This window comes from Piliocolobus tephrosceles, chromosome 5 (genome assembly GCF_002776525.5).
Source record: "Piliocolobus tephrosceles isolate RC106 chromosome 5, ASM277652v3, whole genome shotgun sequence".
NCBI classification, from domain to species: Eukaryota; Metazoa; Chordata; class Mammalia; order Primates; family Cercopithecidae; genus Piliocolobus; species Piliocolobus tephrosceles.
In genome coordinates this window covers 126858478-126880138 of record NC_045438.1, presented here as the reverse complement: position 1 = coordinate 126880138, position 21661 = coordinate 126858478, and the positions used below count along the sequence as shown (strand labels likewise).

Genomic DNA, 21661 nt, shown 5'->3' with positions numbered 1-21661 from the left:
AATAAAATAAAATAAAATAAAATAAAATAAAATAAAATAAAATAAAATAAAACCAGGGCCGGGTGCGGTGACTCACACCTGTAATCCCAGCACTTTGGGAGGCCAAGGCGGGCAGATCACAAGGTCAGGAGATCGAGACCATCCTGGTTAACATGGTGAAACCCTGTCTCTACCAAAACTACAAAAAATTAGCCGGGCATGGTGGCGGGTGTCTGTAGTCCCAGCTACTCAGGAGGCTGAGGCAGAAGAATGGCGTGAACCCAGGAGGCGGAGCTTGCAGTGAGCCAAGATCACGCCACTCCACTCCAGCCTGGGCGACAGAGCGAGACTCAGTCTCTAAATAAATAAATAATTAAATAAAACCAATATAAGTATAGAACATTAAAATTCTATGAGTATTCTCCCGCTGCTTTCTGTCTCCAGTAGCCTCTCTAGAGGTAACTACTGTTAACTGAGCATTCTTCTGGGGCACATTTCCAGGAATATTTTATGCATTTAGAAATATGATGCTTAATGTAAGTTGTATCCTATATGTTATTCTAAATTTTGCCTTTTTTAACTTAATATATCTTAGACATTTTCCCATATACCTGGCTTTACATTGCTCTCTTTTTTTTTTTTTTTTTGACACAGAGTCTCACTCTGTCACCCAGGCTGGAGTGCAATGGCACGATCTCGGCTCACTGCAACCTCCACCTCCCTGGTTCAAGCAATTCCCCTACCTCAGCCTCCCAGGTAGCTGGGATTACGGGTGCACACCACCATGCCTGGCTAATTTTTTTGTATTTTTAGTAGAGACGGGGTTTCACCATATTGGCCAGACTGGTCTCAAACTCCTTTCCTCAGGCAATCCGCCCACCTCGGCCTCCCAAAGTGCTGGGATTACAGGCATGAGCCACCGCACCCGGCCACATCACTCTTTTTAAAGACTGTAGCATATCCTATGATATGAAGTGCATAATGCATTTAACTAGCCCCCACGAGAAGAGAATTATGCCATTTTGGTGTTTCATTATTATAAACAATACACCATAGATATGGTTGGGTATATATCATGGGACACTTACACAAGTGCATCTATGACATAATTTACAGAAAATGAATTGCTGTGTCAAGGGATATACGCATTTAAATTTTGGATAGAGATCATCAAACTGGCCTCCAAAACATTATGCTACTTTACACACTACCCCCTAATTACCCACCAGCAGTATTTGAGAATGCATTTCCCTAATACTGGAGACTGATACAACTTTAAATATGTTTCAATAAGACATTTGAAAAATAATATATATATATATATATTGTTTGTACATCTTTATAGTGAATATTGATCTATCTTTTTTCTTTTTTTTCTTTGAGACGGAGTCTCGCTCTGTTGTCCAGTCTGGAGTGCAGTGGTGCAATCTTGGCTCACTGCAAGCTCTGCCTCTCGGGTTTATGCCATTCTCCCACCCCCGCCTCCCGAGTAGCTGGGACTACAGGTGCCCGCCACCACGCCCAGCTAGTTTTTTGTATTGTATTTTTTTTTTTAGTAGAGACGGGTTTTCACCGTGTTAGCCAGGATGGTCTTGATCTCCTGACCTCGTGATCCGCCCATCTCGACCTCCCAAAGTGCTGGGATTACAGGCTTGAGCCACCGCGCCTGGCCTATCTTTTTTCTTTTTATGCGAACTGTCAATTAATGTCTTTTCTTTCCTTTTTTTTTTAGACTGAGTCTCGCTCTGTTGCCCAGGCTGAAGTGCAGTCACACGATCTTCGCCTCCTGGGTTCACACCGTTCTCCTGCCTAAGCCTCCTGAGTAGCCAGGATTACGCACCCGCCACCACGTCCGTCTAATTTTTTTCTTTTTTCTTTTTGTATTTTTTAGTAGAGACAGGGTTTCACCATGTTAGCCAGGATGGTCTTAATCTCCTGACCTCGTGATCCGCCCGCCTCGACCTCCCAAGTGCTGGGATTATAGGCAAGAGCCACTGTGCCCGGTCAATTTGTGTCTTTTCTATTGGGCTCTCAACCTTGTAAAATTGATTTGTAAAAATATTTTGTGTTCTAATGAAATCAGAGTACATGGTTTCAAAAGGAAAAGATGGTCCTCAAACTACAGGTTTAAAAATACTAAAAGAAGGGCTTAAAAATAAGAGCACATTAAAGAAACAATGTGATTTAATGAAATCCATTTTGTAAATAGTATATGATATGTTTACAGCACATTCAGACAAATATCAAACAACAAAGGAATACAGAAGACATGTTAGATGATCATATATTTAACCAACCATGAAATTCACACTTATTTATTTTATTTTATTTTGAGACAGAGTCTCACTCTGTTACCCAGACTGGAGCGCAATGGTGTGATCTCGGCTCACTGCAACCTCCACCTCCCAGGTTCCAACAATTCTCATGCCTCAGCCTCCAGAGTAGCTGGGATTATGGGCATGTGCTACCAACCTGGCTAATTTTTTTTGTTTTTTATTAGAGATGGGGTTTCACCAGGTTGGCCAAGCTGGTCTCGAACTCTTAGCCTCAAGCAATCTGCCCATCTCAGCCTCCCAAACTTTTGGGATTACAGGCATGAGCCACAGCAGCCGGCCTCTCACGCTTAATATTTAAATGTACTAACTGCTCCTTAATTCAGCACTTCTTCCCACCTTCCTCCAGTTCTTGATATGGCACTACTATTTACCTGACGTGAAAACCTGACTTTCTCTTTAACTCCTTATTCATGTCACAATCAAGTCGGTTACAAAGCCTACTAATTTGTATTCAGAAAGGAGAGTATTAGATCCTAGTCTAGGCTCTCTGTTATGATAGCTCATTTAAGAGTATGAATTCAAATGCCCCCCTTGCTTCTTGACTTCTTGAACCTAGTCACTCTCCCCGTTTCCCCTTGCCCCAAATCTGTCCTTACACTGCATGTCTGCATTATTACTGTTTTAACTGCTAGTGGATCTTGATGCCTCCAATCTTTCTGGATCTGCTACAGTAAATCTTAAGTATTATCATGGGTATTAAACAAAAACAGCATTTTCATTCTATACTGATTCCCCTGCTTAAAAACCACATCAGCTATCTGATATCCAATAGCTAGGCACAGTATAACTTAAATTTATTATTTAACTTTCCTGAATTTGTCTTAATGTTCTCACAGAGTTGATGTGATTATATAAAATAATGTATGTGATAGTACCTAGCATATAAAAGGTGCTCAAAAAATTAGATGAACATTAATGTAAATGAATTTTCTAAACCTCAATATTTATTTATTATTTGTTTGTTTGTTTGTTTTTCATTCACCCTCACCCACGTTGAAGTGCAGTGGCATGATCACAGCTCACTGCAGCCTTGACCTCCTCAGGCTCAGGTCACCATCCCACCTCAGCCCTTTGAGCAGCTGGGATTACAGGCATGTGCCACCACACCTGGCTAATTTTTGTAATTTTTTTGTTTGTTTTGTTTTATTTTGTTCTTTGGTAGAGACACAGTTTCGCTGTGTCTCCCAGGCTGGTTTCAAATTCCTGGATTCAACCAATCCTACCACCTCAGCCTCTCAAAGTGCTAGGATTTCCTAAGCCACCACACCTGGCCATAAACCTCAACATAATTTGATGGGATTTTTAAATTAGACAAAAGACCAAATGTCTAACACAATTCTTAGTATTTTGCATGCACTTGATAATATATGTTAAACCCTGGACTTCCAGTAAAACAAAGCAGAATGAATATATTCACCTCTTTTCCCTCTTAAAATCACAACAAAGGGGTTTTAAAAGGGCATAAATTCATAAGGACAGAAAAAATAGGGCTCGGCGCAGTGGCTCATGCCTGTAATCCCAGCACTTTGGGAGGCTGAGGCAGGCAGATCACCTGAGGTAAGGAGTTCAAGACCAGCCTGGCCAACATGGTGAAACCCCGTCTCTACTAAAAATACAAAAATTAGCCGGGCATGGTGGCACACGCCTGTAATTGCAGCTACTCAGGAGGCTGAGGCACAAGAATCACTTGAACTCGGGAGGCGGAGACTGAAGTGAGCAGAGATCGCGCCACTATACTCCAGCCTAGGTGACAGAGTGAGACTCCGTCTCAAAACAAAACAAAACAAAACAAAACAAAAAATCTCCTTTCATACCTTCAATGAAGGGAAGGCCAAAATGCGACCCAATTAAAAAAAAAAGTTTCTATTAAAGTATATTTTAAAATTAAAATAATCTTTGGAAAAAATTTTGGGTCATTCATGTTTTAAATGTCAGTTTCTTTTTCCATTAATATTTTTTTTTTTTTTTTGAGATGGAGTCTCGCTTTTTCGCCCAGGCTGGAGTGCAGTGGCCGAATCTCAGCTCACTGCAAGCTCCACCTCCCGGGTTTACGCCATTCTCCTGCCTCAGCCTCCGGAGTAGCTGGGACTATAGGCGCCCGCCACCTCGCCCGGCTAGTTTTTTGTATTTTTTAGTAGAGACGGGGTTTCACCGGGTTAGCCAGGATGGTCTCGATCTCCTGACCTCGTGATCCACCCGCCTCGGCCTCCCAAACTGCTGGGATTACAGGCTTGAGCCACCGCGCCCAGCTCCATTAATATTCTAATGGCATTCCAGTTGTCAGTACTCAGAAATGGCGGAAGTTAGTGAGTGATAACACAGACATCTAGCCAGTGAGCAGAGTCTGACAGCCATATTAGTTAACCTTCAAGTCAGTATTAAGTGACTCAATCTAATGAGCCAAGTCATATCTTTTTGTATAAAAATAAATTAAATAAATTATAGGGTTTGGGGAGCAACTCACCAGGAAAAGAAAATCTCATGCATTTAAGAATATTTTTCTTCAAATAATAAAAATAAATAAATAAATAAATTTAACATTCATTGGTATCTCATTTTCTTTTTTTCTTTTTCTTTTTTCTTTCTTTATTTTTTGAGACGGAGTCTTGCTCTGTCACCCAAGTTGGAGTGCAGTGGCGCAATCTCGGCTTGTTGCAGCCTTTGCCTCCTGGGTTCAAGCAATTCTCCTGCCTCAGCCTCCCGAGTAGCTGGGATTACAGGCACCCGCCATCATGCCTGGCTAATTTTTGTATTTTTTGTAGAGATGGGGTTTCACCATGTTGCTCAGGCTGGTCTTGAACTCCTGACCTCAGGTGTTCCACCCGCCTCAGCCTCCCAAAGTGCGGGGATTACAGGCATAAGCCACCGCGCCCAGCCCTCATTTTCTTTATTTCTTGACAAAACTAGCACTAACTCTGAAAGCAAAACAAGGTAAAATCAACCACAAGAATAAGAGGATAGGCCCATCTTTATTGTTACACTGGGGTTCCACGTAAAATTTGAAAAATCCTAAACCATGTTATGCCTTTGTTATGTTTTTATTTATTTTTATTTTTGGAGAGTGGGTCACACTATATTGCCCAGGCTGGTCTCAAACAAACTCCTGGGTTCAAGCAATCCTCTGGCTTATGCCTCCCTAAATACTGGGAGTATAGGTATGAGGCCACCATGCTTGGCTTGTTTTTTGTTGTTGTTTTGTTTTTTGTTTTTTTTTTTAAGAGACGGGGTCTTGCTCTATTGCCCAGGCTTAAGTGCAGTGATGTGATTACAGCACACTGTAACCTTGAACTCCTGAGCTCAAGCTATCCTCCTGCCTCAACTTCCTGAGTAGCTAGGACTATAGGTGCATGCCACCATGCCTGGCCTTTTTTTTCGCCCCGAGTCAGGGTCTAACTATGTTGCTCGGGATGGTGTAGAACTCCTGACCTCGCCGGGCATGGTGGCTTAAGCCTGTAATCCCAGCACTTTGGGAGGCCAAGGCGGGTGGATCACGAGGTCAGGAGATCGAGACCATCCTGGCTAACATGATGAAATCCCATATCTACTAAAAAATACAAAAAACTAGCCGGGCGTGGTGGCAGGCGCCTGTAGTCCCAGCTTCTTGGGAAGTTGAGGCAGGAGAATGGTGTGAACCCGGGAACCAGAGCTTGCAGTGAGCCAAGATTGCGCCATAGCACTCCAGCCTGGGTGACAGAGCAAAACTCAATCTCAAAAAAAAAAAAAAAAGAACTCCTGACCTCAAGCAATCCTCCGACCTCAGCCTTCCAAAGCATTCCTTTATTTTTTTTTTGAGACAGAGTCTCCCTCTGTCGCCAGGCTGGAGTACAATGGCGCGATCTCGGCTCACAGAAAAACCTCCGCCTCCCAGGTTCAAGCAATTCTCCTGCCTCAGCCTCCCAAGTAGCTGGGACTACAGGTGCCCACCACCACACCCAGCTAATTTTTGTATTTTTAGTAGAGATGGGGTTTCACAGTGTTAGTCAGGATGGTCTCGATCTCCTGACCCCGTGATTCGCCCACCTCGGCCTCCCAAAGTGCTGGGATTACAGGCGTGAGCCACTGCACCCGGCCCTGTATGGTGCCTTTTTTAATAATCAAAATTCGCAAAATGTCAAGCCACTCTATCCTCAGCACTCAGCCACTGAGACACACTAGTGCTATCAACTCTGAGATTCCCCTGAAGAGGGAGCTGTGTCTAGGCAAAGAACTCAAAGGCTAAAATGGAAGCTGTTAATAGCATACAAGCTCCATGATGGTAGAGATTTTTCTGCTTTAATAGAACAGGGCTAGAACACAGTAGGTGTTCAGTTAATACTGTAAAACAAAAGGTTGAAAGAACTTGAAAGGGCCTGTCCAAAGTTGGGAGCAACTCATACAAACAACATTCTGAATTTGGTACATATCAGTGGGAGAGACATCATGACTTTCAGCCCACACTGGGATCATTACAATGTTCTGAGATAGAAAGAAACCACAGAGCTTATCACAGCAAATCTAATGAGAAGAGTGGCCTTATTTTACATTTTTGTTAATCTTTTAAAGTCTAGGTTAAGGAAAACAGCTATATTCTCCTATCTGCTTCTGCATTCAGTCAATTGTACATTATGTAGCCTCTGGAAAACTTCATTGCACACTTGTAAGAGAATGAGGGTAGAAATTCTAGAATTGTTAGGAAAATTGTTTTAACTTCATCAGCCCCTGAAAGGTTCTCGAGGGGCCCCTAGACCACCCTTTAAGACATTGTTTTAAAAGATATGTACAATAAGAGCCATAACTTTCATCAATATTCAGAAGAGATTCTCAAACAAAGGAAAGGGGTAAAAAAAGATGGAGAGAAAAAGAGGAAAACATCACTGACTACCTGCAACCATACTCACAGGAGGGCCAAGACATTTTATTAGTGTACTTGTTGTTACTTTAACTGTTGCTTACTCTGTACTTCACCATATTTTAACAAGAAATGAATTGCTATTTGAAGAAAAGTCAGACCCCAGAACAAAAACCACATACAACACTTCCTCCTAGTTCCTATATACATGTCAATTGCTAATGCACATTTACTCTTTAGGCCATCACATTCTAATTATATGACCTGTAAGTCACCTTTCTCCTGGCTTTTCTTCTCCTGTACAACTTTCTGCTGACTGTCACTCAAATATTATTTAACAGGATGAAAGAGCAATTTCCAATTATCAATCAGTTCCAAACTGCTGCGCAGTTCAATCTTTCTGTCTGCATGTTTCTATGAATAGCAGCTAAATGGCAATCTACAAATCAACTCTAATCCCTTCTAAACATATGTTGTTCTTTAGTTAGGTGATTTCTATCTACTATAAATGATTCATAATGAAGCAAAACAGCAATATTCATTTAAGCACGGTCAAGAAAAATAATTATTTATGAATAATCATCTCATATCATTTTTCACATACTTAAAATACATGATTTCAAATTTTCCTTCACACAGGCAAACAAAACCCAATAGTTACGGTGACTTTTTCAGGAGATATTTGGTTTTTATGTCTTATTTGAATTCTCACAACCATAGTAAACCTTATAAGAGTTATTAACTAGGCCAGCACTCCCTGGTCAATAGCATAGGCCTAGGTTTAAATCCTGAAGCTGTCACTTGCAATGTGACTTTGGGCAAATTACTCAATCTGCACCTCACTTTTCTCAGCTTTAAGATGAAGACAATAACAGTATCTACCTTATAAGTGACAAGATTAAATGAGATAATAAATGAGTAAGGCACTTAAAACATTGTCTGACACACAATACATTCTAGTAAATGTTAACTTCTGTTTTTATTTATTTATTTATTTTTATTTTATTTTATTTTATTTTTGGAGATGGAGTCTCTCTCTGTTGCCAGGCTGGAGTGCAATAGCGCCATCTTGGCTTACTGCAACCTCCACCTCCCGGGTTGAAGAGAGTCTCCTGCTTCAGCCTCCTGAGTAGCTGGGATTACAGGCATGTGCCACCACGTCCATCTAATTTTTGTATTTTTAGTAGAGATGGGGTTTCACCATGTTGGTCAGGCTGATCTCGAACTCCTGACCTCGTGATCCGCCCGCCTTGGCCTCCCAAAGTGCTGGGATTACAGGCATGAGCCACCGTGCCCAGCCAACTTGTTTGTATATTTTAGCCTTCTAAAATAGCCTCACTATCTATAGTCACAGCAGATAGAATAGTCCATAATAATCTAATCTAATCCAGAGCAATTCAAGAGGGAAATACTAAAAAGAGATTACTGTTTCTGTTTTGTTGTTGTTGTTTTGAGACAGAGTCTTGCTCTGTCGCCCAGGCTGGAGTGCAGTGGCGCAATCTCAGCTCACTGCAACCTCTGCCTCCCAGGTTCAAGCAATTCTCCTGTTTCAGCCTCCCAAGTAGCTGGGATTACAGGCATGCGCCACCACGTCTGGCTAATTTTTGCATTTTTAGTAGAGATGGGGTTTCATCACATTGGTCACGCTGGTCTTGAACTCCTCACCTCAGGTGATCCACCTGCCTCGGCCTTCCAAAGTGCTGGGATTACAGGCGTGAGCCACCACGCCTGGCCTGTTTCTATTCCTAGTCTTTTTTTTTTTTTTTAATTTTAACACTGAGATAACAGGAAACAATAAAAATAGATTACTGTTTCTAAGTGTTCTTCCTTCTTAAAATAGTTAATTATCTATACCACCTAAGAAAGTGCTGACAAACCATACAACAGTATCAGAAATATGTTCAAAACTACTATGATTCTAGCCCAGATACAGGTGAGCACCTATAGTCCCAACTACTCAGGAGGTTCAGAGAGGTGGATCACTTGAGTCTAGGAGTTAAAGGCCAGCTGGGTAGTACAGCAAGACTTGTCTCTTTAAATTAAATAAAAAATAAAATAACTACTATGATCCTGTGTGTAAAAAGGAAAAAAAAAAAAAAAACTTCAGGCTGGATGCAGTAGCTCATGCCTGTAATCCCAGCACTTTGGGAGGCCGAGGTGGGATCACTTGAGGCCAGGAGTTCAAGACCAGTCTGGCCAACACAGCGAGATTCCATCTCTACTAAAAATACAAAAATTAGCTGGGCATGGTGGCACACACCTGTAATCCCAGCTAGTCAGGAGGCTGAGGCACAAGAATTGCTTAAACCTGGGAGGTGGAAGTTGCAGTGAACCAAGCCTGCACCACTGCATACCAGTCTGGGAAACAGAAGAAGATTATCTCAAAAAAAAAAAAATAGAGGCCGGGTGTGGTGGCTCACGCCTGTAATCCCAGCACTTCAGGAGGCCGAGGCAGGCGGATCACGAGGTCAGGAGATCGAGACCATCCTGGCTAACACAGTGAAACCTCGTCTCTACTAAAAATACAGAAACAAAATTAGCCTGGTGTGGTGGCGGGTGCCTGTAGTCCCAGCTACTCGGGAGGCTGAGGCAGGAGAATGTCATGAACCCAGGAGGTGGAGGTTGCAGTGAGCTGAGATCGCGCCACTGCACTCCAGCCTGGGCTACAGAGCAAGACTCCATCTCAAAAAAAAAAAAAATAGAAAAGAAAAAAAACTCAAGAAGGCACGTCCTTCAAAATCGATTGACAGAAACACAGCACAGCATTTGACATAGCTATCTAGATACAAAAGAATTGTGTATCCTGCTTTATAAGATACTTTTACAGGCAAGATGAACCTATGTTAGGCTGAAGATAGTTGTTTATTTATATATAAATATCATATACACTATAAGATATACAGTAAAAGGTAAAAGTATAGAACTTTATTCTCACACATAGTCTAGCAGCATACTTAGAGATGAAGTCAAAAAGAAAATTTTTCATGAAAAAAACTAAAAAGCTTTTGCCACCATGTTTAACCTTATCTGAGATAGTTTAACTCTTAGAATGTATCAGAGAAAAATTTATGTGTGGATGGCTGGTACATAAAAATGCTTATTGAGATACATATGAGAATTATAGTTAACATTTACTAAACACTTACTTCATTCCAGACATTTTTTCAAGTTTTTTATATGGATTAACAAATCAATTGCTATGAGATAGCATTTTATTGTCCTCACCTTATATCCAAGGAATTGAGGCACAGAGATAACATGCCCAAATGTCAAGTTAATAGTGACTGGTTAAAAACGGTCTGGCTCCAAATCCATGTTTTTAACCACTAGGCAAAGAAGGTTGCACAAATACATGCCATATACTTATAGATTCTGGGAGGAGAGTAAGATTCAGGTAGAGGATTGTAGTTATCTGGTAGTTTTAAATTATTGACATGAATGTATAAACTTGCATAATTTAAAAAAATTTTTTATCTCATAAATTTAGTCAAACCTTTTACTGGGCTTTCTGTAGAATCCTACCTTCTTCTGTTGCCCAGGCTGGGGGGCAGTGGAATGATTATACTTCGCTGCAGCCTCAGTTCCCTGGGCTCAAGCAGTACTCTCACCTTAGCCTCCCAAGTAGCTAGCCATCACACCTGGCTTTTTTTTTTTGGTACAGATGAGGTCTTACTATATTGCCCGGGCTTGTCTAGAATTCCTGGTCTCAGCCAGGCGCAGTGGCTCACGCCTGTAATCCCAGCACTTTGGGAGGCACATCCCAGCACAAGGTGGGCAGATCACTTGAGGTCAGGAGTTTAAGACCAGCCTGGCCAACACCATGAAACCCCATTTCTACAAAAATACAAAAATTAGCCAGGGGTCGTGGTAGATGCCTGTAGTCGCAACTAGTTAGGAGGCTGAGGCAAGAAAATTAATTGCTTGCATCCGCGAGGCAGAGGTTGCAGTGAGCTGAGATCACACCACTGCACTCCAGCCTGGGTGACAGAGCAAGACTCCATCTCAAAACTAAATAAATAAATAAAAGAATTCCTGACCTCAAGTCATCCTTCCACCTCAACCTCCCAAAGCAGAATTATATCTGATTACCACCAGACACACATCTGCACTTGCTCAAATGAACGGGATCCCCGTGGTGGGACAAACATCATAGCAAATGATAGCATTTGGAGAAAAAGAAGGGGTAGATAATTATTCTTGACAGGTCATGACAGATATGAGCTCTATCTTGCCACCAGTAAGTTTTAAGACCTATCCTAGACTTGTTTTAGTATGGTTGCTGGTCTTTAGGTCCCATTTTAACTTCAAATATGGCTGTGTCCCCTCATAGCTTAAGTTAATTCATGGTACTAAAAAATTCACAAGGTTAAGATGAAAGTAAGCAGTGAAAGTTCAGAATGGAGTAAGATAAACTGATCAGTTACCCTCATAGTATGCCAACCTCAGCCACACATAATACTATTATTATAAATAGCTTTCATAATAACATTTTATTACAGTTTTTATTTCTTACCCATTAAACAAGGTTTTTCCATCTTCTTCCATATTATTCCACAGTCATTGGTTAGGTTTCCTCTTCTCTATTACCTACAAGTGGGAAACCATCTGTAAGGCTGGGCTAATACACGGCAAGAAAAAAGCAATTTCATGAATTGTAATTACAAATTCAAAAAAGGACCAGTATATTACAATGCATTAAACTCCCGACAAGTCCTTAATGTAACAGTGAAAAAAACTGTGATCTTTCTTTTTAGCTAAGAGTAACCAAAGAGTCAATCACTTATGGGTAGACTGATCTATCAATGGAAGTATTAAAGGTTTACTTCCTGAAAAATGCACTTCTGCATTTGTTTTAGGTCTTAAAAATTACACATTATATTTGCATACAATCTGAAACTCAGAAAAAAACACACAAATTCATGGTAACAAAAATACTTGAATATCAAAAGCTAAAATTATTTTAGCGTAAGTGAAATATAAAATAACAAGATGGCATGAGGTGACTTTTTTGTGCTAAGTGGGTTTATGACCTATATGTAAGCGGCATGCTTCTTTAAAAGCGGTATATATTCTGTATACAAGGACAATATATTAGCCAAAGACATCTAGAGTTTATGATTTGGACAAATTACATGTATAAGCATGTTTAAGGTTTCTGACACTTTATCAGGAAGCAGGACTCAGTATTAAGCTTGAGATCGGCAAGCTGGGCCACCACTGTAAGAGTAAAGAAGATTCTCTATTGTGTCACCCTAACAGCTAACACAGATTTCCTCTTGGAAGAAACTTGAAGAAAATATGTTCCCGGCCAGGCACCCGCCGCCCCGTCTGGGAAGTGAGGAGCGCCTCTGTGAGCCTGCTGTGCAACCCTCCAAGTATGAAGTAACAGCCTTATGTGTTATCTTTCTGCCCTTAACAAGTTTGCATTATCAACATTAAAATTTACTTTTTAATTAAAAGTTTTATAATTGGAGAATATATATATTTTTTAAAAGAAAAAAGAAAATATATTCCCGGATGGGTGCAGTGGCTCATGTCTGTAATCCCAGAACTTTGGGAGGCCAAGACGGGCGGATCATGAGGTCAGGAGATCAAGACAATCCAGGCTAACATCTTGAAACCCTGTCTCTACTAAAAATACAAAAAAAAAAAAAAAAATAGCAGGGCGTGGCGGCAGGCACCTGTGGTCCCAGCTACTCGGAAGGCTGAGGCAAGAGAATGGTGTGAATCCGGGAGGTGGAGCTTGCAGTGAGCCGAGATCACGCCACTGCACTCCAGCCTGGGCGACAGAGCGAGGTCCATCTCAAAATAAAAAAAAAAGAAAAGAAAATATGTTCCCATAATATGGGCTCCCATCACTCATGTACAGTTCCCTTGGAGTAGGTGGTTTGCTGCAGAGTGGCTGGCTGTCAAGACCCTAGAATGGTTGTCAAGAAAGGGAAATTGCTCTGCATTAGACAAGGAAGAATTCGGTTTTACATCGCTGAAAGGAATGGGGAGAAGAATGAGGAGGAGAGGGAAAGAATAAGATGAAAAGAGTTAGTATAATGGAGCAGAGCTGGGATTAGATGGGGGTGAAGCTCTTGGGTCAAGGGAGGTCTGAAAACATTTTAAGAACAGGAATGTTTTACTAGGGAAGTTGTTTGCATTAATGCAAAGTAAGGCTCACTCCACCTCTATTTTGCCCCTTTCTTCAGGTAGGTACACAAAATCTGCAAATGCCCTGTGTGAATAGTGCCTTTCTGAAAATCAAAGAGGGAGCCAAGTTTCACATGTGGGTGCACTATGGTGCAAATCAGTGGCATGGGGCCAGAAAGTAGGTCCCAGGAAGCATAAGAGGTTACAAGATCATGAAACCCAGCAAATAAATATTTTTAGGGAAAGCTTACAACTTCTAGTTCTAGGTCAGGGGTTCTGAGGCAACTATATCCATGAAAAGCTAAGCTGACACTTTATGGATAGGGGTTTCACATCCATAAAATGTCCCTCAAATGACCCTACTTTCAATATAAGAACACCAAAAAATTTAAAGTTAACTTTATTACATTTAAATCCAAGTTATTCCAATTAATTTGGGATGCTCCCCCAAAGCTGACTATAATAATCAGTTCCATACCAAGTAGCACTTAGGACATGTACGTAACCATATGGAGTTTAGGCTTAAAGCCCTAGGAAAGTTATATTAATAAATGTGAAGATTAGTAACTTCAATAATTACGATGGTGATCCTGAACACTGGGAAATTATAATAAATCAGCTCAACGCTGAAAACTATTAATAAGATTCCACACATTCAAATATTTTCTATCCAGGTCCCACTTATATCATTTACACTACTGCAATATACTTTTAAATGGGTGGGAAGTGAAATTACAGATATATAAAACAAATCACTACAGTAGGAACTAACTAAAAATGTGGATGACATCCCTTTAAACGGTCATTAGAAAGGAAGTTCCCAAAGTCAGGAGGCCATATTCCAAGCTTACCTGTTACTGAAACATGCTGAACTCTCAGGGGCTGTCTGGCTCATGCAAGAAAAGAGCACATGATGTGGAGTAACAGAGACCAGTCATCATCATAGTGTCCATTTATTACAAGACCTTCCTTAACTTCTCCAAGCCTGTTTTCTAATCTACTTCACAGCACTGGTGTGAGGAATAAATGAGAACGCAAGTAAAATACCAGTGCACTGCCTGGCACATAGCTGATGATCAACAAAGGTTTAATTTCCTTCCTTTGTCTACCTTTAGTTTAGAGCAATTTTCAGGGCTTGAAAAGGAGAAAATCCATTCTTGAAACCTTACCCAATTTACTCTTATTCTGCCAAATAATAACAATGATGATGATGGTGATGATTATTAATATAGCCAGCAACACTGATAACAGTGTTTAATGTGTGCCAGAAACACAGTTAAGTGCTGTTACATATATTAACAAATTCAATCCTCATAACAACTGTGAGGCAGATATTTTTATTCCAATTTTACAGATGAGGAAACTGTGGCATATATAAGTTCCACAGCCAGTAAGTGGCAAGGCAAGGATTCAAACCCAGGTTTCTGCTCTTCAGAAATATACCAGGCTGGGATGGGAGCAATCCCAGCACTTTGGAAGGCCAAGACAGGAGGATTACTTGAGCCCAGGAGCTTGAGACCAGCCTAGGCAACACAGGGAGACCCTACCTCTACAAAAAATAATTTGCTGTGTGTTTTGGCACAAGTCTGTAGTCCCAGCTACTTGGGAGGCTAAGACAGGAAGATCACTTGAGGCCAGGAGGTCAAGGCTGCAGTGAGCTGTGTGTGATTGTACCACTGCACTCCAGCCTGAGTGACAGAGTGGCACCTTGAAGAAAAGAAAGAAAGAAATAAAGAGAGAGAGAGAGAGAGAAAGAGAGAGAGAGAGAGAGGGAGAGAGGGAGGGGAGGGAGGAGAGGGAGGGGAGGGAAGGGAGGAAGGGGAGGGAGGGGAGGGGGGAAGGGAGGGAGGGAGGGAGGAAGGAAGGAAGGAAGGAAGGAAGGCAGGCGGGAGGCAGGCACCAAAAACTAACTTTGGGTGACATCACAGCAGCAATGCCCTTTCTTTGATAGCTCTCTAATATTAATGTAGTAAGGTATGGAATGTTCAGATGACTTACCAAGTAGAATAGACCTGTTATCTTAAAAATACACATAAATATACTATCTATATATATTTTAAGATTTAGTTATATATTTTAAAATATTTTATGATATAGCTATATATTTTAAAATATATTTTTTATCTCAAAATATTTTAATGTATATTTTATATGTTTTAAAGTTTAAAAAGTGGACCAAGATAATATTAATACATTTAAGTCAGTAAATAAACTTAACCAAGATTACACCTTTTTCAGCAAGCTCAATAACATGGCACATTCCAAACTACAAACATTTATTAACCTATGCTGTATCTCATCTGTAAGTGCCTTGCCCTGTAAGCTCCTGGAGGACAGAAATAGCATCTTGTCTTACTTATTGTGATAGTAAGTAATATCTTTGATGTCTGAAAAAGTACCTTGTCCTTAGTAGGTGCTTCAGTACATACTGACAAAAGAATGGAGAGGCTGGATATGAAACACAGACAAAATTTTCTAGTCTGCCTATTATTTCCCTTTACATTCTAAGGCACTAGCACACTATACTTATTTTCCACTATCCACACACTCCATATTTTACTAATAGCAAGGCCTTGATGGATTTAAGTGTTTTCGTTGACCCAGTCACATTTTTGGCCTATCCAAATCCATTTTTTTTTTTTTTTTTTTTTGAGACGGAGTCTCACTCTTTCGCCCAGGCTGGAGTGCAGTAGCACCATCTTGGCTCACTGCAACCTCCGCCTCCCAGGTTCAAGTGATTCTCCTGCCTCAGCCTCCTGAGTAGCTGGGATTACAGGCACGCGCCACCACACCCGGCTAATTTTTGTATTTTTAGTACAGATGGGGTTTCACCATATTGGTCAGGCTGGTCTCAAACTTCTGACCTCGTGATCTACCCCCCCTCAGCCTCCCAAAGTGCTGGGATTACAGGTGTGAGCCACCACGCTCAGCCCCAAATCTATTTCAATCTATAAGCTCACATAGCAAAATGTCTTACAACAAAAAGTCTCTAATATACAATTAGAAGATTCATGAATGAAAGCAAAACATACTGTTATGTCACTTTATGTTTTCCAAAGTGCTTCCACGCATATCCCCTCGGTGCCTCAAGACAGCCGTGAGAGTAGGCAAGGCAGTCTATAATAATCTAGGAAGTTGCATCTAATCCTGTTTTGGAGTGGAAACATATCCTCATTGTCACTGCCAATTAATCAATGGCTCAAAACCTGAATTAGATACTTTCTCTGCATTGTGGTACAAAGTCTATAAGAATGACATATTTTTAAGTCAATGTAATAAATGACTTTTTACATCATAAATGATCAGCCATCTAATTGAACTTTTTTAAAATTAAGACAGAGCTTTGCTCTGTCGCCCAAGCTGGAGTGCAGTGGCACGATCTCAGCTCACTGCAGCCTCCGCCTCCTGGGTTCAAGTGACTCTTCTGCCTCAGCCTCCCAAGTAGCTGGAACTACAGGTGCGTGCCACCACACCTGATTAATTTTTGTATTTTTAGTAAAGAGGGGGGGTTCACCATGTTGGCCAGGATGGTCTCGAACTCCTGACTTCGTGATCCGCCAGCCTCGGCTTCCGAAAGTTTTGAGATTACAGGCGTGAGCCACTGCAACCAGCCGTAATGTAAGTTAAAACAGCCCAAACGCCTTGGAAGACACAAGGCAGAGGAAATTCACACAACTAAATAAAGAAAAAATTTACATGCATTTACAGCTAAATAAAGAAAACTTTAAAATTTTAAGGAGACCACAATCAGCAATTACAATTATATCTCTCTTGGCTGCTAAATTAGAAAGCCCAGTACAGGATAGCAGGAAGAGAACTAAACTAGGTATCAGGAAGCCTGGGTTTCAGTCCACACTCTGCCACTGATTAATTATGTTATCTCCAGTCCCACTCAAATTTAAAATTCTAAAATTTTGTACATATCGCCCAGAGTAAATAAGAAACATATAACATTTTACATTTCAGTGCACCACACAGAAAGCATGAAAAAAAGGTTCAAGATTTGTTGACTTTACTAAGATTCAAAAGTATTAGTTTGCCATGGGTTTTGTCCATTTACGGCTCTCAATAATGGTTTAAGTTCAAACTCAAGGCCTCTGCACAGAAACCGCAAAACAGAGATTTTTGAATTATTGTGAAATACAAAGGGTAGAAGGATTGCATTTACACATTTTGACTATGATTCAGAATAATGTAGGTGGTAATAGTGCTGTTCATTTGCCACATGAATTGACTTCTTAGAAGTTATTTATTAAAATGCTTCCTCACCATTAAACAGAAATGCAGTCCACAAAGCTGTATTTACAGTATACATGGAATGGCAACCTAGACTGTGAGCTTCCTGGGAGAAAGGGTTATTTATCATCCATTATTGTGTCTTGTTGACATAGCGTAGTACATAGTACAAAGGACATGTTAATATATACTGCTGGTCAAATGGATCACTGATAGGGGATCCGGGTTTTTTTTTTTTTTTGAGACAATCTCACTCTGTTGCCCAGGCTGGAGGGTAGTGGCATGATCTTAGCTCACTGCAACCTCTGCCTCCCAGGTAAGCAATTTGCATGCTTCAGCCTCCCAAGTAGCTGAGATTACAGGTTCACACCACCACATCCAGGTAATTTTTGTATTTTTAGTAGAGACAGGGTTTCACCATGTTGTCCAGGTTGGTCTTGAACTCCTGGCCTCAAGTGATCTGCCCAGGCCTACAAAAGTACTGGGATTATAGGTGTGGGCCACCACCGTGCTGGGCTGAGGATCCCATTTTTTACATTTATCTTAAATTTTACTTCCTAGGCAATATGCTGCCTAATATTTATAAAATACTTTTTTTTACAGACAGGGTCTCACTATGTTGCCCAGGCTGGTCTTGAACTCTAGACTCCAGGGCTCAAGCGACCCTACCACCTCAGCCTCCCAAGTAGCTGGGACTACAGGCATGTGCCACCCCACCCAGCTCTTAAGTACCTATTTTCATTAAAAACTTCATGTGGTATTTACCACTGCAAATGGTAATTTTATCATCTCTCCACACATATATTTTTGTATTAGAAAAAAAATTATCATATTGTTTTAGCTTTCTTTTTTTTTTTTTTTTTGAGACGGAGTCTTGCTCTTGTTGCCCAAGCTGGAATGCAATGGCATGATCTCGGCTCACTGCAACCTCTGCCTCCTGGGTTTAAGCGATTCTCCTGCCTTAGCCTCCCAAGCAGCTGGATTACAGGCACCTGCCACCACACCCGGCTAATTTTTTTATTTTTAGTAGAGACAGAGTTTCGCCACGTTGGCCAGGCTGGTCTCAAACTCCTGATCTCATGATCCACCCGCCTCGGCCTTCCAAAGTGCTGGGATTACAGGCATGAGCCATCGCGCCCGGCCGTTTTGGCTGTCTTAAATAAAAACAATTTGGGATCATTACAATGATGCATAAAAGATCCAGAGTCTCACTGAAAGATGGCCAGGCTCCATATCATAGATTTCCTTCTCTAAATGGCTGTATGATGGTTAGGATCAAAATGGCTTTAGGAATCCACTTGCCCTGTTGATTGTCTTCCATATGTAATAAGATACTAGATGGGTCTGTTAATGTATAAGGGACATATGAGCACGAAAGATTGAAAAAGCTTTAGATTAGAATGAGATGGCTTCAGTTTAAGGTCCAGGTTATCTACTTATTACCAGTGTGGCCTTGGGCAATTCACTAACGTCTTGAGAATCCCTACTTTCTCATTTCTAAAGTATATAACATCAGCTCTACTTTCTTCCAAAAGGGTTGCAAAGATCAAGTAAGAAAATGTGTGTAAGTGCATTATAAACTGGCAAGAGTTGTACATATGTTAGGTATTCTTTCTTCGCTACCAAAGAAAGCAAACACTTTAGATCATTATTCTAGCAAAAAGAAACACTGACATTCAAACATCCCAGATGTTCTGGGGCAGGCTGCGATAAAATCATTCAGGTAGAATTCAAGAATCCTAAAATGTGTTGGGTATCTGGGTCTTTATAATTTTAACTGACAGCTTAATAAGAACTAAAAGACATACAATCTTAGCCAGATTGGGAGTTCCTTCTCACCAAAAAATAACATGACCTGAGAGCAAAGGAATGTGCTTGCATTCTCCTCAGTCATCCGAGATAAATGCAAATAAAAACAATACCAATTCCCATTTAGTTTGTAGAGCAGCAGCATCAGCTACAAAGATCACCTTTTATATAGTTTATACTTTATCACTCTGCTTAAAGCTAATCCTGCTTCTTATATGTCCCACATATAATAAATATTAATTGGTAGAGTTCAGTCTGCCAGCATATATTAAAATCATGAATTCTGTCATTATCAAGCACTTCTTATAAATACCATACAGTAATTTTGTTAGCAAAGCAACAATTTTAATAAGAGATTTATGAATATTATACTTCCTCCTAGATACCATATTGTGTGAGGTGTTTTCATGTACACTTGCTCAGTTAATTCTCACAATGAGGTGGGTATCAGCAGAATTTTACAGCATGAAGCACAGAGGGCCCAATTTCGTTAGGAAATGACCCAGGATCACACAGCAAGGAAGCAGCAACACGTAGGCCCAAGATAATTGCTTTGAATTGCTGCAATTCTAGTATCCCTACATCAGTGGCAAGGAACATACAATTTATTTAAGTAGGTTTTTTGCCTGTGGTAAAACTTAGTTGGAAGTTAGCCTTGTTTGAGAAGTTACTCAACTGTGAATCTGCATTCATCCTACAAAAATGGTTTCTAGGGCTGGGCACGGTGGCTCAAGCCTGTAATCCCAGCACTTTGGGAGGCCGAGACGGGCGGATCACAAGGTCAGGAGATCGAGACCATCCTGGCTAACCCGGTGAAACCCCGTCTCTACTAAAATACAAAAAACTAGCCAGGCGAGGTGGCGGGCGCCTGTAGTCCCAGCTACTCCGGAGGCTGAGGCAGGAGAATGGTGTAAACCCGGGAGGCAGAGCTTGCAGTGAGCTGAGATCTGGCCACTGCACTCCAGCCCGGGCGACAGAGCGAGACTCCATCTCAAAAAAAAAAAAAAAAAAAAATGGTTTCTAACTTTAAACATAGGTCAGACAGGTATGGTGGCTCATGCCTATAATCCCAGCACTGTCAGAGGCAAGGGTGGGAGGACTGCTTGAGGCCAGCAGTTTGAGACCAGCCTGGCCAACAGAGTGAGACCCTGCCTCTATGTTTTGTTTTTGAAACAGGGTCTTGCTCTGTTGCCCAGGTTGGAGTGCAGTAGCGCAATCATGGCTCACTGCAGCCTCAAACTCCAGGGTGCAAGCTATCCTTTCACCTCAGCCTCCCAAGTAGCTGGGACCACAGGCGCATGCCACCACACCTGGCTAATTTTTTTTTTAGTTTTATGTAGAGACGGAGGGTCTCCCTATGTTAAGGAGAAGCCCAAAGCAAACTGAATTGTGCTAAGACAAATCAGAAAAACTCAAAATGCCTCTGAAAGCGGGGATAGCAGACAAGGCTAAAAAAAGGAGAATGGGGTAAAAGTTCTACCCCTAGATTGCCACCCTGTCTCCAAGCAGCTGCTGGGCAGAGGATGGGAGGTTTGTTCTCTGGAAAGATTACTAGAGAGACTCTGGACTAGGCACAACTAGGGGCAGGCCCACCAGTCTAAAAAAGATGGTGATTAAGAGAAAGGTGAGACATCCCTAGCCATTTTCCCCACTCAGCTTCCCAAATGTTGCAGCCAGGTTTGTAAGCCCTAAGCAGGTAACAGGAACATTCTTTCTGGGGATGAACCTGGTCAAGAGAAAAGCACAAATACTGACTGTTAGAGGTGTTCTCTCAAAGAATATGGGTCCTTGACTAATCAGCTTACAATGAAAACCACCAGTTAACTTTTAGAAGCTGCCACTCGGGCAAATCTAGCTTTCAGGTTTTTCGTGGCTCACTCCTGAATATAAGTAAAACAGCCAAAGCTATACTTTTAACGAAATTCCCTAAATGAAAGATCAAAATAAATGAAATGAACAAGTAGGGTATTTTAAGGAAACATATTTTACAGAAAGCTGAGGAAAGAACATGGTCAGAGAACAGCTAGCCCATCTATGAAACAAAAATAATGCTACTAAGAAAAAGCTACTAAAAAGCAACATTCACAGAAAAAACAAAAACTCGTGAATATTAAAAATATGACAGCATAAATATAAAACTAATTAGAAAGGTCTTAAGATGAAGTTCAAGACACCCCCCAGAAAGTAGAATAAAGAGACAAAAACACGGGAAATAGGAAGAGAAAATTAAAGGACTCATCAGTCTAGAAATTCCAAACACAAGTATTAAGAGTTCGAGAGGCCGGGCGCGGTGGCTCAAGCCTGTAATCCCAGCACTTTGGGAGGCCGAGACGGG

At 41.0% G+C, this 21661-nt stretch overlaps 1 protein-coding gene across 2 annotated transcripts in view; it reads right to left on the bottom strand.

The window, feature by feature from the left end:
* The window catches only part of USP49 (ubiquitin specific peptidase 49), a 115257-nt gene that overhangs the window by 76130 nt on the left and 17466 nt on the right, over positions 1-21661 (bottom strand). For both annotated transcript variants that reach the window (XM_023212789.3, XM_023212790.1), the window contains exon 3: positions 11657-11730. The gene's annotated coding sequence lies outside the window, so the exon portion shown is untranslated. The remainder of the gene's footprint in view (positions 1-11656; positions 11731-21661) is intronic.